Source organism: Narcine bancroftii, chromosome 2, assembly GCF_036971445.1.
Source record: "Narcine bancroftii isolate sNarBan1 chromosome 2, sNarBan1.hap1, whole genome shotgun sequence".
Lineage (NCBI taxonomy): Eukaryota > Metazoa > Chordata > Chondrichthyes > Torpediniformes > Narcinidae > Narcine > Narcine bancroftii.
In genome coordinates, this window is record NC_091470.1 from 337,449,889 (window position 1) to 337,467,016 (window position 17,128).

Genomic DNA, 17,128 nt, shown 5'->3' on the forward strand with positions numbered 1-17,128 from the left:
CATCATTAACATCTGAAAGAGGAGTTGCAAGTGGGCTAGGTTCCTGCCAGCAGGGTGGCCGAGAACTCATGCTCTCATTGTGTCTATGAGCTCAGCGTGGTGAGCAGGTGCCATTAGCATGCTTGGCTCGCAGAGATGTCAACAGCATGAGTGTTCCAATGACTTTTGGAAGCAGTGATTGACTCAGCCTGATGGAGTGGCCATGCTCCTGTGCCCTATAAATAGAGCTAGCTTATCCTGCCAAACATAGAACAGCGAGGAATCAGCTGTCAGCATTTTCCCCGAGCCTGAGAAAGACACAGACGCGGCTGGGAACAGGTCTCTTTCCACCTATCAATAAAACCATCCAGATCTCTAACCTCTCAACTGGAATTCAGTGTTTATAAAGTCAAAGAAGACTCAACAGCGAAGAAAAGAATTTTGGTAAGTTCTATATCTCTGGTGAATTTTAAAGGATTTTTAAAATTCATATTTCATATCAATTAAGAAAGATAAGAGAATAAAGGATGTAATCGAAGCAATACAAGCATTCTATAGATGTGTTATCTGCTGACTGAAACTTATTGCACTTGAAATGAATGATTGTTAATCAATAGTTCATATCATGTCCAGACAATTTTCTAAACCATTAACATAATAATAAGCCATATTTGTGATATTGACATGGACCATAACCAAATTGCATCAGAAAGAATAGATCTGGTGTTACTTCAGTTCTTGATCTGAGACAGGTGTCCACCAGCTGGCTGAAGACTCAGCCGATTCTTGCTATTCTGTGGACTATACAGACTCTGTCGAGGCTTGAAACAACTTCCAGTCACTGCCCTAGTAGCTGAGCACAGAAAGCTGTTTTCAAGTTACGAATTCAACCATTCCCAGCTAAAGATTTTGAACGTTGCCTGGAGGTTAAGAAGCTTATTTAAATGACTTGAGCTGTAATACAGGTATGAGAATTGGTCAGATCTTCCTCCTGCTATTTTCTTCTAAAGATTTTTCTCTTATTTTACACCAATTCATTTTTTAGAATTCTTTAGTTTATCCATAATTTACAATTGCATTTTACCACATAATTATAGATGTTGATAGTATTAGTACAGAAAGGTACAAGGAAAGAACCACAGCACATGATAATTATAGCCAGTTTCAGCCGTAGCTGGTCTTTTCTCAGTAGCGGAGTGAGAAACTATTCCTTTGTGACCACTCTTCTCATTTTTACACCTCCTCTGAAATATACCTTTGACTCCTGCCTTAATGCTTTGAATTTTTCCTCATTATGAGGTTTTCTGTTTAATACTAAATGCCTTACTTGAATAATGCGGTTGCGCGCTATAGATACAGAGTCAATCAGGGTTAAATAACACCTGCAGTGCCAACAACTCAGCTAGACAGCAGTCAACCATGTCAATGATAAAAAGTAATTGAACAAATATTGTTGTAACCCAATCATGAAGTTTAGGAAGCTTATTGACTGTTTCTTTTGACCTGGAAATGTTGTGATGGACAGCTGCTTGGTGTATGCTAAAATTCTGGAGGAATACAAAACGTACGTTTTTAGCTCTGGAGTCTTTTCTGGTTCATTTCTACGAGAATAAAACAAATGATGCATCCCACCGTGAACTCCCACTGCCTGTCAACTTAACAATTTACTGTGTAACTTACTTTGCGTTAAGATTCTTGGGGCATGTAGGACATTCTTAATGTGATCAGAGCTTCAAATTCTGTTGACTATCAACTAAAATGAACAAGAAAGCACAAAGTATCATTATGACCAAAAATGAACCTCATTAACAGAGGAGTCAAAGGTACATTTCACAAGAGGTGGAAAAGTTTGTGGGAAAGGAACTGTCTTAGTGAGACATTACAGAGTAACTCCTGAAATCTGGACAGTGGATGAGTCAGAAAATTTTGCAATGGACTAAATTTAAAGATGATTATTTTAAAGGTTGTAGCGCGCGTCAGAAGAACCAAACACTTATTGATCCAAACCAAGGCTTTTACTAACTAAAAGACTGGAGCCTATCACAAGTAGGTCGACCAGTCCAGAATGACCTGGTCTGGCTAGGAACAATCCTTTAAGACCTGCCAGTAGATGTGGCTACACTCTCAGCCAATCAAAGTCATCCTGCACTACCATCTGTACATAGACACATTGGTGATAGAATCTGTACTATCACAAAGGTTTGGGGAGCTTCCAGACTAAGGTATTGGTGGAATCCACAGAATCTTCCCTTGAAATTATTGTACTGGGAAGGGAGAAGTTTACAGCAAAAAGAGAAATGATGTGAGCCAGATTAACATGGAAGAGTGCACGCATGGTTGAGTTCTACAGAGTAGCCAGAGGAATGGTCAGATGTAATTTGACTGGTTATGATAGAGAAGAATGATGAATAAAGAAATGTGGGGGAAGGACTGATATCTTGTTTCAAAGCAGGGCCTTTTACAGTCTTGGCACAGGAATTAAAATGTTGACTCACCACTTGTTTTAAACAGAAATTATCTCAATAAGTAGAGACACAAGAAACTGCAGATGCTGGAATCTGGAGCAAAAGAAAAATTCCACTGAAGGAACCCATCCTGTCAAGTGGCATCAGCGGGATAAAAATAATTGCCAATGTTTCAGGTCTTCGAGATTGGTGACACAAGAGACTGCAGATGTTGGTATCTGGAGCAATTAAAAAATTTTAATGAAAAATGTAACCATTCTTTTTCTCCCACTGATCCCTGCTGAAACTGTTGAGTTCCTCCAATGCATTGTGGTTTTTAAAAATCACTATGAGTTCTTTCTTCACTGTCCAAACTTCTCTCTACAATTATCTTGCTCCTTTTCTAAAGAACCAGTTCCACTAGTGACAGTGCACCTCCAGTACTTGTTTGATGTTTGTCAAGTGTGAGTTAAAAAAAAAGCAATTTGACCACCGGCCTCAGAACTATCTGCAGAAACTGAGGACTTGATTTGATGACTTATCCAAAGTTTCTGATTGACCCTAGAACCACCTTTTGTGTATAGTTGAAGATCTGTAGATTCTACCCTGAGGTGCAATTAATAAAGAAACTCTAATTCCTTAATAGCCTCACTTTACCACATTCTTAACAATCAATTGAAATAACTTTACATCTAAATTTATTGAAGTGAGTAAATGAAGTGCATCAGAGGCGAATCGAATTTCATGAATTGTTCATGGCAATAAATTCTGATTCTGAATAAGAAACAGACGAGAAAATGGATGAATGAATATAACATGTCATCTCTGCTACATTGGACCTCAAATTACCAATTTTTAAAAAGAAAATCCCATTACTAATTTTTGTCCCTCCTTCCAACTTTTGAACCTTCTGTTGCTTTGCAATCCTCCAAGAAGTCTGGATTGCTCCATCTCAGAAATCCTCTGCATGCCCAAAGTCCCTACATTAATGCAGCCAAAGGTCAGTTGCTCCCTCCCTGAATCTCTTCATCTCCTTTACTGCTTTAACCTGGTCTTGATCACCTAATCCTTAAATCTCCTTTTGCTTCATTGTCAATTTTGTTTTACACTTCTATGAGATTCTTGGAGATGTTTCTCTATATGAAAAACACGGCAGATGATGTTTGTTGTTACAACAGTAATAGATTAATTGGTGTGTCTTCAATAAACCACATTGTCAAGAATAGAAAAAGAAAAATCATTCAGAAAATTTGTTTATAATGTTTCTCATATATTTACTACAAATTAGATTCCACATGTTTGGAAGGTGACATCAGCTACCTCCTTAAATGCTTGATAAAGACCAACATCCTTTATTGATTTATCCTTTAGGAACGTGCATTTTGTTTACAGAGCATATTGTCTACCGTTGTAGGGGCAGGGAAAGATCAAGCCACTGATGTTCATAGCATCTACACATAGACTAAATCAAATAAAGAAAGCACCTTTAATAATTCTGTAAGATGACCCACAGAGAATGAAGTACTTTTAAATGTAGCCATAGTTGTAATGTAAGAAATATAACAGTCAATTTAAACTATTACAAGATGATAAAACAGTGAAATAATTTATCTGCTTTAGTCCGTTCAAGGAATGTGTGTAGCATTTCTTACCTGAATGGGATGGATTGCTGAGCCATTTCAGAGGTAGTTAAAAGTCAGTCACATTGTTATGGGTCTGAAAATTCATGGAGGCTTGTCTACGTAAGCATGGGAGATTTCCTTACCTAAAAGATACTAATGAAGCAGATGATTTAGTTAGGGGCAACCTAATGGTTTCATGATCACATTAATACATTTAATCCAGATTGGTTCAGTTAGCGGTACAGGTCACTGGGTAGACCTCAATGGCCGTCCATCAAATAATGCCATAGAACATTATATAATAACCATATAACCATATAACAGTTTACAGCATGGAAACAGGCCATGTCACCCCTTTGAGTCCGTGCTGGTTCACTTGAACAATTCCACTAATTCCCCCCTCCCACTTTCCACCCATAACCCTCCAACCCCCTCATATCCATGTACACATCCAACCTTCTCTTAAGTGACAGAAAGGACCCTGCTGCAACTATCTCTGCTGGAAGATCATTCCGTTCTGCCACCACTCTCTGAGTGAAGAAGCATCCTCTAACATTTCTCTTAACATTTTGCCCCCTTACCCTTAACTTATGCCCTCTTGTTCCAACCTCCCCTGCCCTCAGGGGAAAGAGTCTACTCACGTCTAGTCTATCTATTCCCTTCATAATTTTAAATACCACTATCAAATCCCCTCTCAGCCATCTACGTTCCATGAATAAAGTCCCAGTCTCCTTAATCTTTCTCTGTACTCTAGATGCTGTAAGCCAGGCAACATTTTTGTAAATCTTTTCTGCACCCTCTTCACCTTATCTATATCCTTCCTATAATTTGGAGATCAGAACTGAACACAATACTCTAAACCTGGCCTCACCAATGCCTTAAACAGCCACAGCATCACTTCCCATCTCCTATACTCTATTCTATGATTTAAGAAGGCCAGCATACCATATGCCTTCTTAACCACCCAGTCTACATGGAAATCCACCTTCAAGGAACTCTGTTCCTTTGCATTCCTCAATGCCCTCCCCTTAATTGCATATGTCCTATTTTGGTTATTTTTTTCCGAAATGCAGCACCTCACTCTTGTCTACATTAAATTCCATCTGTCATCTTTCAGCCATCTTATCCGAACAAACCAAATCCCTCTGTAATCCAAGAAAACCTTCCTCATTATCCATCACTTTCCCTATTTTCATATCGTCTGCATATTTGCTTACCCAGTCAACCACCCCCTCGTCCAAATCATTAATATAAATGATAAACAAGAGGGGACTCAGCACCGATCCCTGAGGCACCCCGCTCGTCACAGACTTCCAATCTGACAGACAGTTGTCCACCATGACTCTCTGCTGTCTATCTTCCAGCCACCTCTGAACTAATCTCACAATCTCTCTATTAATCCCTAGTGACTGAACCTTCCTTATTAACCTTCCATGCAAAAGCCTTACTAAAATCCAAATTGATCACGTCAACAGCCCTACCAATATAGAGGTAAACAGAGCTTTAGATTAATGCCATATCAGTATAGATCTCCTAAACTGCAGCATGGTCTATTGCATTGCAGTGTCAACCTGAAATTTGTGGTTTAAACACACATTTTGATCTGGAGGCAATTTTTCCTGTCTTCATTTGGATCTGTCCGCATTACATTTTGGTGCTAGTTTTGTCAAAACCCAGGAATATAACCGGGAGAGAGAAAGCTTGGACATACAGAGCACTGAACAATTTCTGTAAAAATGACTTTGAGGAATGAAGGCGTGTGTTGCAATTGTTTGGAACCTAAATAATTGCTTCATGGCCTGAACCGGCCCTCTTACAACTGGAGCCCACAACTCTTGAAACAGCTGGTGATCAGGAAAACCTCATTTAGATTCCTCTCCAGGAATAGTAACTCCACATTCCTGCAATTCCTTACAATTGGCAAAAGCTTTGATTTGTAACCTACTTATCTCATGGTCTGAAATTAGTATTTAATTTAAAACCTGCAGTTTTATGGAACATAAAGTCGAGGCTAGCTGGGGAAATTACTTATTAATTTTAAATCACTGTCTAGGCTTTGCCATATTTCCGAAGGGAGAAATAACCAATACCAGAGAACATATTTAAAGTGAGTGGAGGAAAGTTTAGGGGAGATGTCAGAGGTAGGTTTTTTACACGGAGTGCTGGGTGCCTGAAATGCATTGTTGGGCACGGTTGTGGAGTCTGACACATGAGAGATTGAAAAGATTCTTCGGGACATGAATGTAAGAAAAATGGAGGGTTGTAGCCTAAGTGGGAGGGAAGGGCTGATTGATGATGAGAAGATTTATATAGCGCAGCACAAAATCATGGGCTGAAGTAGTGTGCTGTAAGGTCCAATGTTCGATGATACAGAGCCAAGGTTCATTACGTAGGTCCAGGATACATGATACAGAGATGATGCAGAATAATGCTGTGAATGTTTGAGCTCTGGGATGTAATTATAAGACTTCCTTTGGGAATCATCCTATCCCAAACCATTTACTTTGTCACTGCTTTCCCTTTATCATAAGTTCAGCAATGGGAATACTGACTGACGGATGGAGTATCGGATTATTTCCAATTACATGAAAACAAAACCTTTCACACTAATCAGGTATGGGCTGATTAGAGGCAACTAATATTCATGCTATAAAGAAGTCATGGAAAAGACCAACTCCAACAAGAGAAATTCTAACAACCTCTTGTTGCCTCACTATCATCAACTCCCCCCTCCTCTCCACCATCCCAGCCCTCCCCATCTTCTCACCTTCCAACCATCAGCAAGTCAGCAGTAACCCTTGAGAAGAAAGTTAACCAATGCAAAAATGTATATATGGAGTTCCCTAGAAAAATGTCAGGGCAAGGAACACTGGAGCAAGAACCTGATTTCCCAATTTTGCAAAGCCTTTCCATTATTTATTTATTTCTACATGAAATAAATAAGGGATGTTCTCCACCTGACTCCAGTTGAATAGCTTGACATTAGCCAGGGCAAAAAAAAAAACAGCCATTGAATTGACATCTCATCTACCACTGTAAACACTTTACTCGTGTATCATGACTGTTTATTTGCTTATCGAAATTTCGTAGACAGTACCTTACAAAGCCACAAACTCTACCACAAAGCCAAAGGCAGCTGGCCCATGGAGACACTACCATTTGCAAGTTCCCTTTCAAGTCACACACCATCATGATCTAGGAGATGTATCACTTTTGCTTCATCACTGCTGATCTAAATCTTGGAACTCCAGATCTGATAGGTGATTGGGATGATCCACACCACATAGACCACTATATTCAAGAAAGTGCCTCACTACCACCTCCTCAGGGACAATCGGAGATGGGTCACGCCAGCAAGGCCTGCATTGCAAGAATGAGTGAAGAGAAACAGGACAAAGGTTATAACCATGAGCACTATTTGTAACATGGGATCCAAGGCGAATAATGTGGGAATAAAGTCCATGATGCTAAACCAAAGCATACTCATGATGCAGCAATAAGAATAAATCCCATGTGGCAATAGAATTTTAAAAAAGACCACAAAAAGAAATAAGTTGCTAAATTTTAATTTTTAAAAGCATAAAAAATTCCATAGAAAGAAAAATGTATGCCAGTCCATTTAATTGTTTGTCTCTTTCCATCTTGCATATCATTGCTGAATGCTTAACGGAAACTTAGTTCCTAAGATGGTCAGAATCACATCAGCAGCTAAAACAAGATGATATGGGAAGGAACTAAATTTGCTTTAAGTTCAGAACAAAAAGCAAACTGCTGGAGGAACTCAGCAATTAAGGCAAGAACTTTGGAGGCAAAGGGATAGTCAATCTTTTGGGTCAGAGCCTGAACTGATGCTTTAGGTTCACACATTATGAGTGGGAGGAGGGTGATCTGGAGAGACTGCTCACCTTCATTTAAACAGTCCTATATTGAACCACAGGTAGATGTGTTTCAAAAATTTTGGAAAACTAAGCAGCCAAAAAGAAGCTAACGGTGCAGAATCTATGAGGATTAAGGTTAGGTACCTTCAAAGTACTTTCCTGGGCCCTGTAGATGTAATTCTGGACAATTTCAAGACAGGTCTATGGGTACCAGGCCCTCGGGCAAAGACCCTCCTGGTTACTTGAATGATGACAGAGGCAGTAATATTACCAGAGTTCTCAAAATAACCAAAGCCATGTGTTTAATCAATTTAAAAAAAAATTCACTCTGTGTGTGCAGGGCACACAGAGAGTTACTGTTAAACACAAATATTTTCCAACCCAGTAGACAGCTAGACAGGATTATCCACAGTAAGAGCGGTGATCATACATTTGGTTGTTGAGCATGCTGCAGGCTCTGGCAACAGCTCAATTTATTGTTGAGTACACAGTAAATGTGTATAAATTAGTTAGTTTTCCATTTATTTTTGATGCTTGTGATGTAAAGGTATCAGATATTAAATCCAGTCTGGATCATTTTGTCCAATCATCTCAGAGCTGTGAGACTGACGGGTGCATCGGAAATGGTCCCTGCAGAGTCATTGATGTTTTGGTCACAGATTCTAGAACAACTGCACGTCAACGCTGCAACCTTATCCACAGGAATCACTGACCAAAATCATAGCCTCTCTGTATTTTGTAACCAATAACAAGGTGTGATTATGGGCTGCTGGGATATTCCAAAACCTCACAGTGGTTTGGGATCCTCACTGCAGGATGGCCTATCAATTCACAGCTGCAGGCCAGATTGCAAAGCTGCAAGTACCCACTCCTCCCAACTCTTTACCTCACCTGCATGATAGCCTTGATGCTAATACACTGTGGCTTTCATGGCATGTCACCTTTAAGAGCTAACTAATTTCCTAGGTGTCAATGAGGGAACAAGGCTATGAGCTTTGCAACCTGCCACGAAAGGGGAATTTGCAGCCAACATTACAACAAATAAAGGTGGGTTAAAATCACCCTGTCAATTTTTCTACTGGGATTTCCCCAAACTAAAAGGTACTTTCTCCATTTACTTGAATTGGACCAAATTTGGGTGAAGTCTAATTTTTCAGCCGTACAAATCTTGTGTGTAAAGTGGCTGCTAAAATGTCCAAGATGTCATCAGAATAGGAATCAGAATGAGAATTTTATTGTCATGAACAAGTCATGAAATTCAATGTTTTTGTGGCAGCATCTTGTAACCATCTCACAACATGATTATAAATAAAAAATAAAAATAGAGGGGCACAGAATGTAAGGCAGTTTCTTTGTTTCACTGATCATTCAGCAGGAACAAAGCTACCCTTGTGCTGTTGAGTGCTCGTCTTTAGTCTCCTGTACTTTTTTACTGATGATAGCATTCATTGTTCTTTGTAAAAATATTTTACCATACATTAAAATACAACATAAATGTAAACTAGATCCCAGAATCCAATTTACACCGTTTCAATATTTTGCCCAAACTCTGTCCACCTGCCTATTTCTTTCAACTCTCTGGAATTAACAAGGTTGGATGGATTTCTTTTAATTTAGTTTGGAAAATCTTTGGAGTGCAGTGTCAGGTCAATATCCTGGTCAGACATTTAACTGGCTAGACAATAAGAGATTACCATTGGGACAGCAGGCCATGATGTGATTGTGCAGTAGATCCTGTGATTATTTATTCTTAGTAACCTAAGGCCCTAAAGCCTGTAGACAGTGAGTCCTGTAGAGATGGATCACTGCCTCTTCCTGTCCTTGTTCAACACAATGGATGGGACAGCATTCTCTTTGCTTGAGGTCGTTATTTATTTAGCATAGAAGCCCTGAATTGTGTTGGCTGAAAATTCAGAGCTGCTTTATGCTGATGCTGCAGCTGTGTGTGTGTGTGTGTGTGTGTGTGTGTGTGTGTGTGTGTGTGTGTGTGTGTTGGGGTGGGGGGGGGGGGGAAGGAGCAATTACATCATTTAAGACAGGAAAGTCCTTTCTCAAAAAGCTGCAAAAGATGAGGAGACACTGAGAGGTGTGCAGCCTGCATTTAATGTGACTGACCTTTGGTGAATGTACACAATGTTTTTACTTAGACTTAAAAAGAGAAAAGTAAAGAAAGTGCCTTATAATCACTATACATGTTCTTGAAAATTATGAATATTGTAAGGAAACTTCAAGGAGTTTCAAGATGAAAAACTGGGGTTCCCACTGACAAAAATGTGAGAGGTTACAAGATAACTGTAGAATTTGTGGCTTGAATTTGTGTTGGGATTGTGGTGTAAGTCTAAACACTCTCTCAGTCACAAGCAAACCCAGAATTTATAACCTCCTCTGAACACGCAGATATTGATGACTTGACCATTGTTGATCCAAACTCCAAACTGAAATCTCCAGTGTTCTGAAAGCAGGATTTCTCCAGCATGTTGGAGGAGTCTAAGCAGACAGAATACTATCAGGCCATCCATGAATCAATAGAGAGATACAATACAGGAGCAATATATTGGTGTTGGAGAAGAAGGCAGTGAGCAAAATGGTTAAGATGGGTTCTTGAGGCACTGGAGAGGACATTAGCTGCTAGCCGAGAGAAATCAAATACATTTGAAGATGCAGGCTATGGGTCATTCTGGCTTGTGGAAATGAACATCAAAATATTCTATCTGAAAGTTGCCCAATGGGATTCTAATTGAAATAGTAACAGTATTATGCTGTAAATATCAGCAGAAATAGTATATCATGAGAGGATTTGTGTACACATCTCACTTCAATAATACAAGGCCTTGGTAATTTCACACCTGGAGCATTATTCAGAGACTCAGGCTCCTTATCTTAAAAAGGAAATGTTTATGATAGGAAGGGCCCCTTGTCGATTGATTGGTCTGGTTCTAAAGATAGTGGGCTTACTTTAGGGGGAGAGATTGAATAGACGAGATTTGCATTCTCTAGAGTTTAGAAGAATGTCACAAAGTTTCTTAAAATTAAAAAATAAAACTCTTGCAGAACTCAACAGGGTGGATGTGGGGAGGTTATTTCCCTTGGCTGAGGATTCACAGTTTCAGAAAGGTAGCATATAGGCTGAGTTGAAGCGAAATGTCACCATGCAAAATGTGTAGGATCTTTGGAATTTTCTACCCAGAAGCACAGTGGAAGTTTGATCACTTGGTTCACTTAAATACAGATCAATAGATATGTGGATACGAAAGTAATTGAGGAATATGGGAATAGTGCATGAAAATGGTGTTGAGATACAGCTCTGATCACATCTGATGCAATAATGGTCTTGCATCCATAAACGCTCTTCGAATATGTTAGATCAGTGGTTCTCAATGGAAAGTAAAAGTTGAGAACCACCTTGTTAGATGGTCAAAGTGAACTAGGAGATAAGGACTTACCTCAAGGAGGTGCACACTCCATAAGAGTATGTGGAACATGGGTTAATTCAGTTTTATGGAGAGCGTGGTGCTCAAATATGCTGAAGAAACTCACCAGGTCATGCAGCATCAATGTAAGTAATAAGGAGTCGATGTTTCGGGTCTGAGCTCTTCTTCAGGTACGAGAGTGAGCAGTTTACCTATCAATGTCCTGCACCATCTACCATCTTTTCATTTGTTTGTGAATTCTCCAACAAGGAATACCCCACAAAATCTTCCCTTTCTGGTGTTGCTATGGATCACTCCCCCCCCCCCCCCCCCCACCCCTTCCTTTTGATTACAGTCTCCATCTGACTTTCTTTGCTTTAAACACTGTGGGAAGAGGAGATACCCCACTAGAAAAAAAGGTGCTGTGAGTTGTGCAGTTGGGAGCAGAGCAGGACGATACCAGGGGATATGGACAATATGTGTGAGTGGATTGAACTGTAGCAGATGGTGTTTAATGTGGGAAGTGTAAAGTCATCCATTTGAAGCTGAGGAAGGCAAACTGAAATATTTTCTTAATGATAAGGAACCAGCTGCTTTGGGCAAGAGGAATGACGTTGGTATTGATGTACACACATCTCTCAGAGTTCACATCACTGTTACAAAAATGCCCATGGTATGTCACCCTTTATCTAATAGCCCAAATAACAGCACCTAATAGCCTGAATGCGCCTGGGATTGTCTGATCTCAGAAGCGAAGCCGGCACAAGACTGGTCAGTACTTGGAGGGGAGACTGCCCAGGAACACCAGGTGCTGTAGGTTTCTGCGACGGGCGCTGGACAAAGTGGCAACTCTATGTCTGCCTTATGGCTGACAAAGAATTTCATGTATGTTACATTCTAAAATGAAGTATTATGTGACAATAATGGAATCTTAACACCTCTACCTTTTATCTCAAAGGATTGGAATGCAAGGAAGTTGTGCCTCAGATTAATCTTTAATTGCTGGAAACTTCATTGACCTTGTCTCAAAATGGTTGGGGATCCCACCATGATCTTTAAGTTGGACTGGTTTGGGCCTTTGAATCAGTGGGATAAGAAATCAGGAACACGTTAATGTTAACATTTTAGGAGAAATTCTTGAGCAAAAAATTTTGAAAGTTAATGATAAGGATCTTTTCCCTTTGCAGAAGAAGAGACATTATTGTACGTGATAAACCAAAAGGAAATTATCAGCCATTGTTCCAACAAGAGGTTGTCTCTATCAGAGAGAGGTCAGTCGTCTATCTGTCTAAATCTGAAGCAAACCCCACAGTGAAGTATGTGAGTATTCAACATTCCATTCATTCTCTCTCCTTGTCATAGCTATGGAGGTCAAGGGAACATTGTGAGCAGTTCTGGCACCATTAGGTTGCTTGTGAAGGCAGAACTATTCATAAAAGGGCACTAGCTTCATAATAAAAAATGTCTGCTGGATTTCTTTGACTTATATGCTAACAGCAAACTTGCAATGGTTCTAGATTTTTTGAACCCTAAATTGGAAAAGTTAAAGTGTTTAGGAATTGTGTTTTGGAAAAGAATAGACTTCAGATACTTCATTAAAGATGTGGAAATGCTGCAAGGTTCTAAGAAACATATAGGTGGAGGTTCAATCGAGCAACAATTAAGCCCTTTCTTTATTACTTACAGAGTTGAAAATATAAATAATCGCTTTAAATTTACCAATTCAGTTAGAGATTTTTAACTCAATTTTAAAAATCTGAATAAAGAAATTGGGTTGGTTGACATTCAGGATATGGTAGGATGAGAACTAGAGGAGGTTATTCAGCCCATTGAACCCATCCTGAGATTCAATGACAGAGTTATGGGTGGCATGGTTAGTGCAACACTATTACAAAGGCAGTGACCCGAGGTCAAACCCAGCAATGTCTGGAAGGAGTTTGTGCATTCTCCTCGTGACTGCGTTGGTTTCCTTCCAGTGCTCAATTTTCCTCCCACGTTCCACAGACTTGTGGGTTAGTAGGTTGATTGGTCACATGCGTGACATGGGCCAACTTGAGTTTCTGGTCAATGATCACTCCCAGGTTATTGAGTAGGGAAGTGCGGTGATGGCAATGCATTCTGAATGGAAAGTTTGATAGAAAGACTGTCCTTTGTTGGAGATTACAATTGCCCAGGTCTTTTGTGGACCAAATGTCATTTCTCACTTATCAGCCTATGCATGATCATTGAGCAACAAACCAACAGTTGGAGGAATTCAATGGGTCAAGTAGTTGGGAGTGTGGCAGAAACCTTCATCAAGTGCTCAGCTGAAATTTTGACATTCTTTTTATCCCTTCGATACTGCTCAACCCATTGAGTTACTCCAGCAGATTGGTGTTGCTCCAGATTTCAGCATCTGCAGTCACTTGTGTGATTGTGTGGCTGAATGTTGCCTCGGTCGGTCTTGCTGTTTACATACATGGGTTGCTTAGTTTTGTGAAGAAATTTGATCTATATCCTTTGAAGTTTGGAAAAGTGAGGAGTGTTTTTTTTATAAATAAAACATTTAGATCCTTTGGTTGCATGACAGAGTTAAATATGTTTTCCCTAGTTTAGAATAGTGAATGAGGAAACAGTCACCAGCTTATGCTGCGGTTATTTAAAATGGACCAACACTGAAAATTTATGCAGAGGGAAATTTTTGTTCCAGTTGATTATAGAGACCATGTTATTGGAGGCCTTTAAAAGGGAAGTAGATACATTTTTGAAATATCAACAAATTGAGGGTTTTGAGGAGCTGGCACAGAAGAGGGGGGAAAATCCAACAGGAGATCAGCCAGAACCATATTGAATGGTGAGAAAGGATTGAAGGGCTGAATGGCCTACTCTCATGCACATTTTCTTATACTTATGTAGTAGTTGTGATCGTCCACATCTGGCATTACCGGAGAAAGCTTCCCAATTTATCGATTTCTGTCAAAATTCCAACATGAAATCACCCTTAAAGTTTAGGGGTAATATATGTATAATACAATATATGCATGATATACGTAATCCTTCTTCATAATTCAATCCTTGCAACGCTGTCTAAAGTAGTGATTCTCAACCTTCCCTTCCCACTCAATCCCTTACTAAACACAGAGCACCTATAGTATAGGAAATGTATGTGAGTGGAAAGAAAAAGGTTGAGAACCATTGGTCTAAAGTGGACATATCTTAGCATGTGACCCAACTAGAGATTTTTTGATCTGTAGCAAGACTTCGGACTTTCTGATATTTTTTGTCCACGACCACAACATTTCATTGATTAGTGTGCACAGACACAAAACTTCTAAGAATCTTCAAAGCTCCTAGGATGACATTTAATTAAAAGAAAATGGAATTTATCCATTTTAGCTCCAAGATTTCATCACACACACCTATGATGAATCTGTCTGCTGGAGTTTAGTCCTCTCCCTTAATCTATCAAAGTTTTTTTTCATAATTAATTCTACACTCCTGTCTCCACTTCCAATCAAATAGCACGATGCACCACAGAAATTAGGATACATACCTCAAAATTAATTCATTGTTTACAAAGTATTTTGAGTCATCCTAATGTTTATGAAAGACGCTAAAGATTGCAAGTTTTTTTTACATTGTACTTCCACTGAGGCAGAAATGGTTTCATCAGAGAGAGTGGTAAATTTTACATCGGGGATGAGCAATACATAATTCAGCAGGACTGGACTTGGGAGAAAAATCCAGTAGCAAACTGGTTAACAAGGAGAACTTGTACTGCTTTAAAGAATGCATTCAATGGCATTTATTGAACTCAGCAACTTGAGAAGGTACATTCATACCATGCTATTTTTATCATCATCTGTTATTTCTTTCATGAATCTGAAGTGGTTGCTCCATCTTCCACTTCTAACATGGTACATTCCTGCCACCTGTTGGAAAGAGTGATGCACTGCAGAATTCTTGCACCACACACCCTCAACTTCAACACTTATCTCAGAGAATCTCAGTTTTTCAGACTGAATGTGAAACAAAATGTTATTGCTCATGAGTAAAACCACTGTTCCTTTTGATACAATGGATGCAGGAGTAGGTAAAAAAAATGGAAATAGTGTGACCAGGTGGAAATGGGGGTGACCTAAAATGTGAAAATCAATCTTCATAACATTGGGTTTGAGATTGTTCAGCAGGAGTATGATGTGTTGTTCAACAAGTTTACATTTGGCCCCACCATGACAATGGATGAGGTCAAAGACAGGCATATCTGTGTAAGAATGGTTGTGAAAGGTGATTGTGTACCAGGAGGGTTTGCAGATTCTGGAATGGACTGAAGCAGGGCTCCAGATACGGGGAGAACATCCCCATTGAGGAGAAGCCTGGGAGATGGCCCTACAGGGAAGGTGACCATGGTAAATATATCAATGAGGAATTCAGCGGGTGAAGGACCAACACAGGCTGCAGGCTGCTTGGAGACTGGTCCATGGGAATCAGGTATCAGATCTGAGATTTGAGAGGGTGTTGAGGGCCAGCCAGTCTCCCAAAGGACCTCAAGCATTGAAGGCTTCCCGATTGTATCGGAGATTTAAATCTGGAGCTTGGGTTGCCAATAATTTTGACTGAAGTCTGTAGCTGCAGAGGCTGCGGTAGTGCTAGAGGCAAATGCATGGACACTCGGTGTCTCTGAAGGGACTCCTTTGATTCTCTTTCTTTTATTGTTAGGACAACAGGCAATGCTCAGGGCAACTCTTCATTTGCCTTACAGCAGACAAAACGAAATACATCATGCATATTACATTCTGTAATGTATTATTACATGACAATAAAAAGAACCTGAAACCACCTAAAGGGATGGAAGAGGAGGAAAGAGCAGCTTAGGGAGTCTTGGAGAAACTGATCCTTGCAGAAACTGTCTGGGGAGGGGAAGATGTGGCTTGTAGTGAGATTGTGTTGAAGTTGGCAGTAGAGAATAATGTATCTGATACAGAGGTTGATGGGAGGAAAACAAGGACCAAAGGAACTCTGTTGTTTGCCAGGACTGACCTGGTGATTGACTCTCCAAGAAAATCTGTCCTCTTTGAATATGGTCACTTGCTTATTTGCATTAACATGGGTAAACCCAATAGGAGCAGCTTCCATGCACAGTTCCCAATTAGACAGTCAGCACCACATCGGATTGTACATTGTAGCAAAAGCCTATACTGGGTTTACAGAGACTTTCCGAGCATCCATGGCCTAGTTGGCCATGCTCAGCACACTGGGCCTGGTTGTGAAATGGAGCAAAGGATGGACAGAGGGATGTCCAATTTCTGATTCTATACCTCAGCAGGGCTTGTTTTCTGATCTAAAAATTCAAATAAAGTAAAAATGTCCAATGCTAAATTTTAAAAACTTATTTGACAGTCAGGAAAATGAAGAGAATCCAGAGGATTAACAAGTTGTGTTGGGCTTGAATGGCAGGCAGGGCTTGAAAGAGGAAACAGTGGGTCAGCATATGAAAACAAATCCACATAATGTTGGGCTTATTTATGACAAAGTACTGTTCGATATTGTAAAAATATGTATATTTTTGATTAACTGGGCACCTTTGCAGTCTGGAAAAGAATATTTAATGACCAGGAAATCCTTTTTTAATGTTGGTAATTTTTTTGTGTGTGGTGCTCTGTGCACGGTTTCGCTTTAGATTTGAAATCAACAGGGGATATACAGACTTGGTCAAAAACCATTTGCTTCTGAGATAAACTTCTCTGTTCCCTTTATAAACTCATCATAGCTTGTCACCTCTCATGTAAATCTCAAAGGAGAACAACTCCCAAGTT

At 39.7% G+C, this 17,128-nt stretch overlaps 1 protein-coding gene across 1 annotated transcript in view; it reads left to right on the forward strand.

Annotated features, from left to right (window-relative positions):
* Nucleotides 1-262: 262 nt before the first annotated feature.
* LOC138755714 (xin actin-binding repeat-containing protein 1-like) overlaps nucleotides 263-17,128 on the forward strand; it is a 28,828-nt gene continuing 11,962 nt past the window's right edge. Inside the window, exons 1-2 of the mRNA XM_069922171.1 lie at nucleotides 263-423; nucleotides 12,521-12,653. The gene's annotated coding sequence lies outside the window, so the exon portion shown is untranslated. The remainder of the gene's footprint in view (nucleotides 424-12,520; nucleotides 12,654-17,128) is intronic.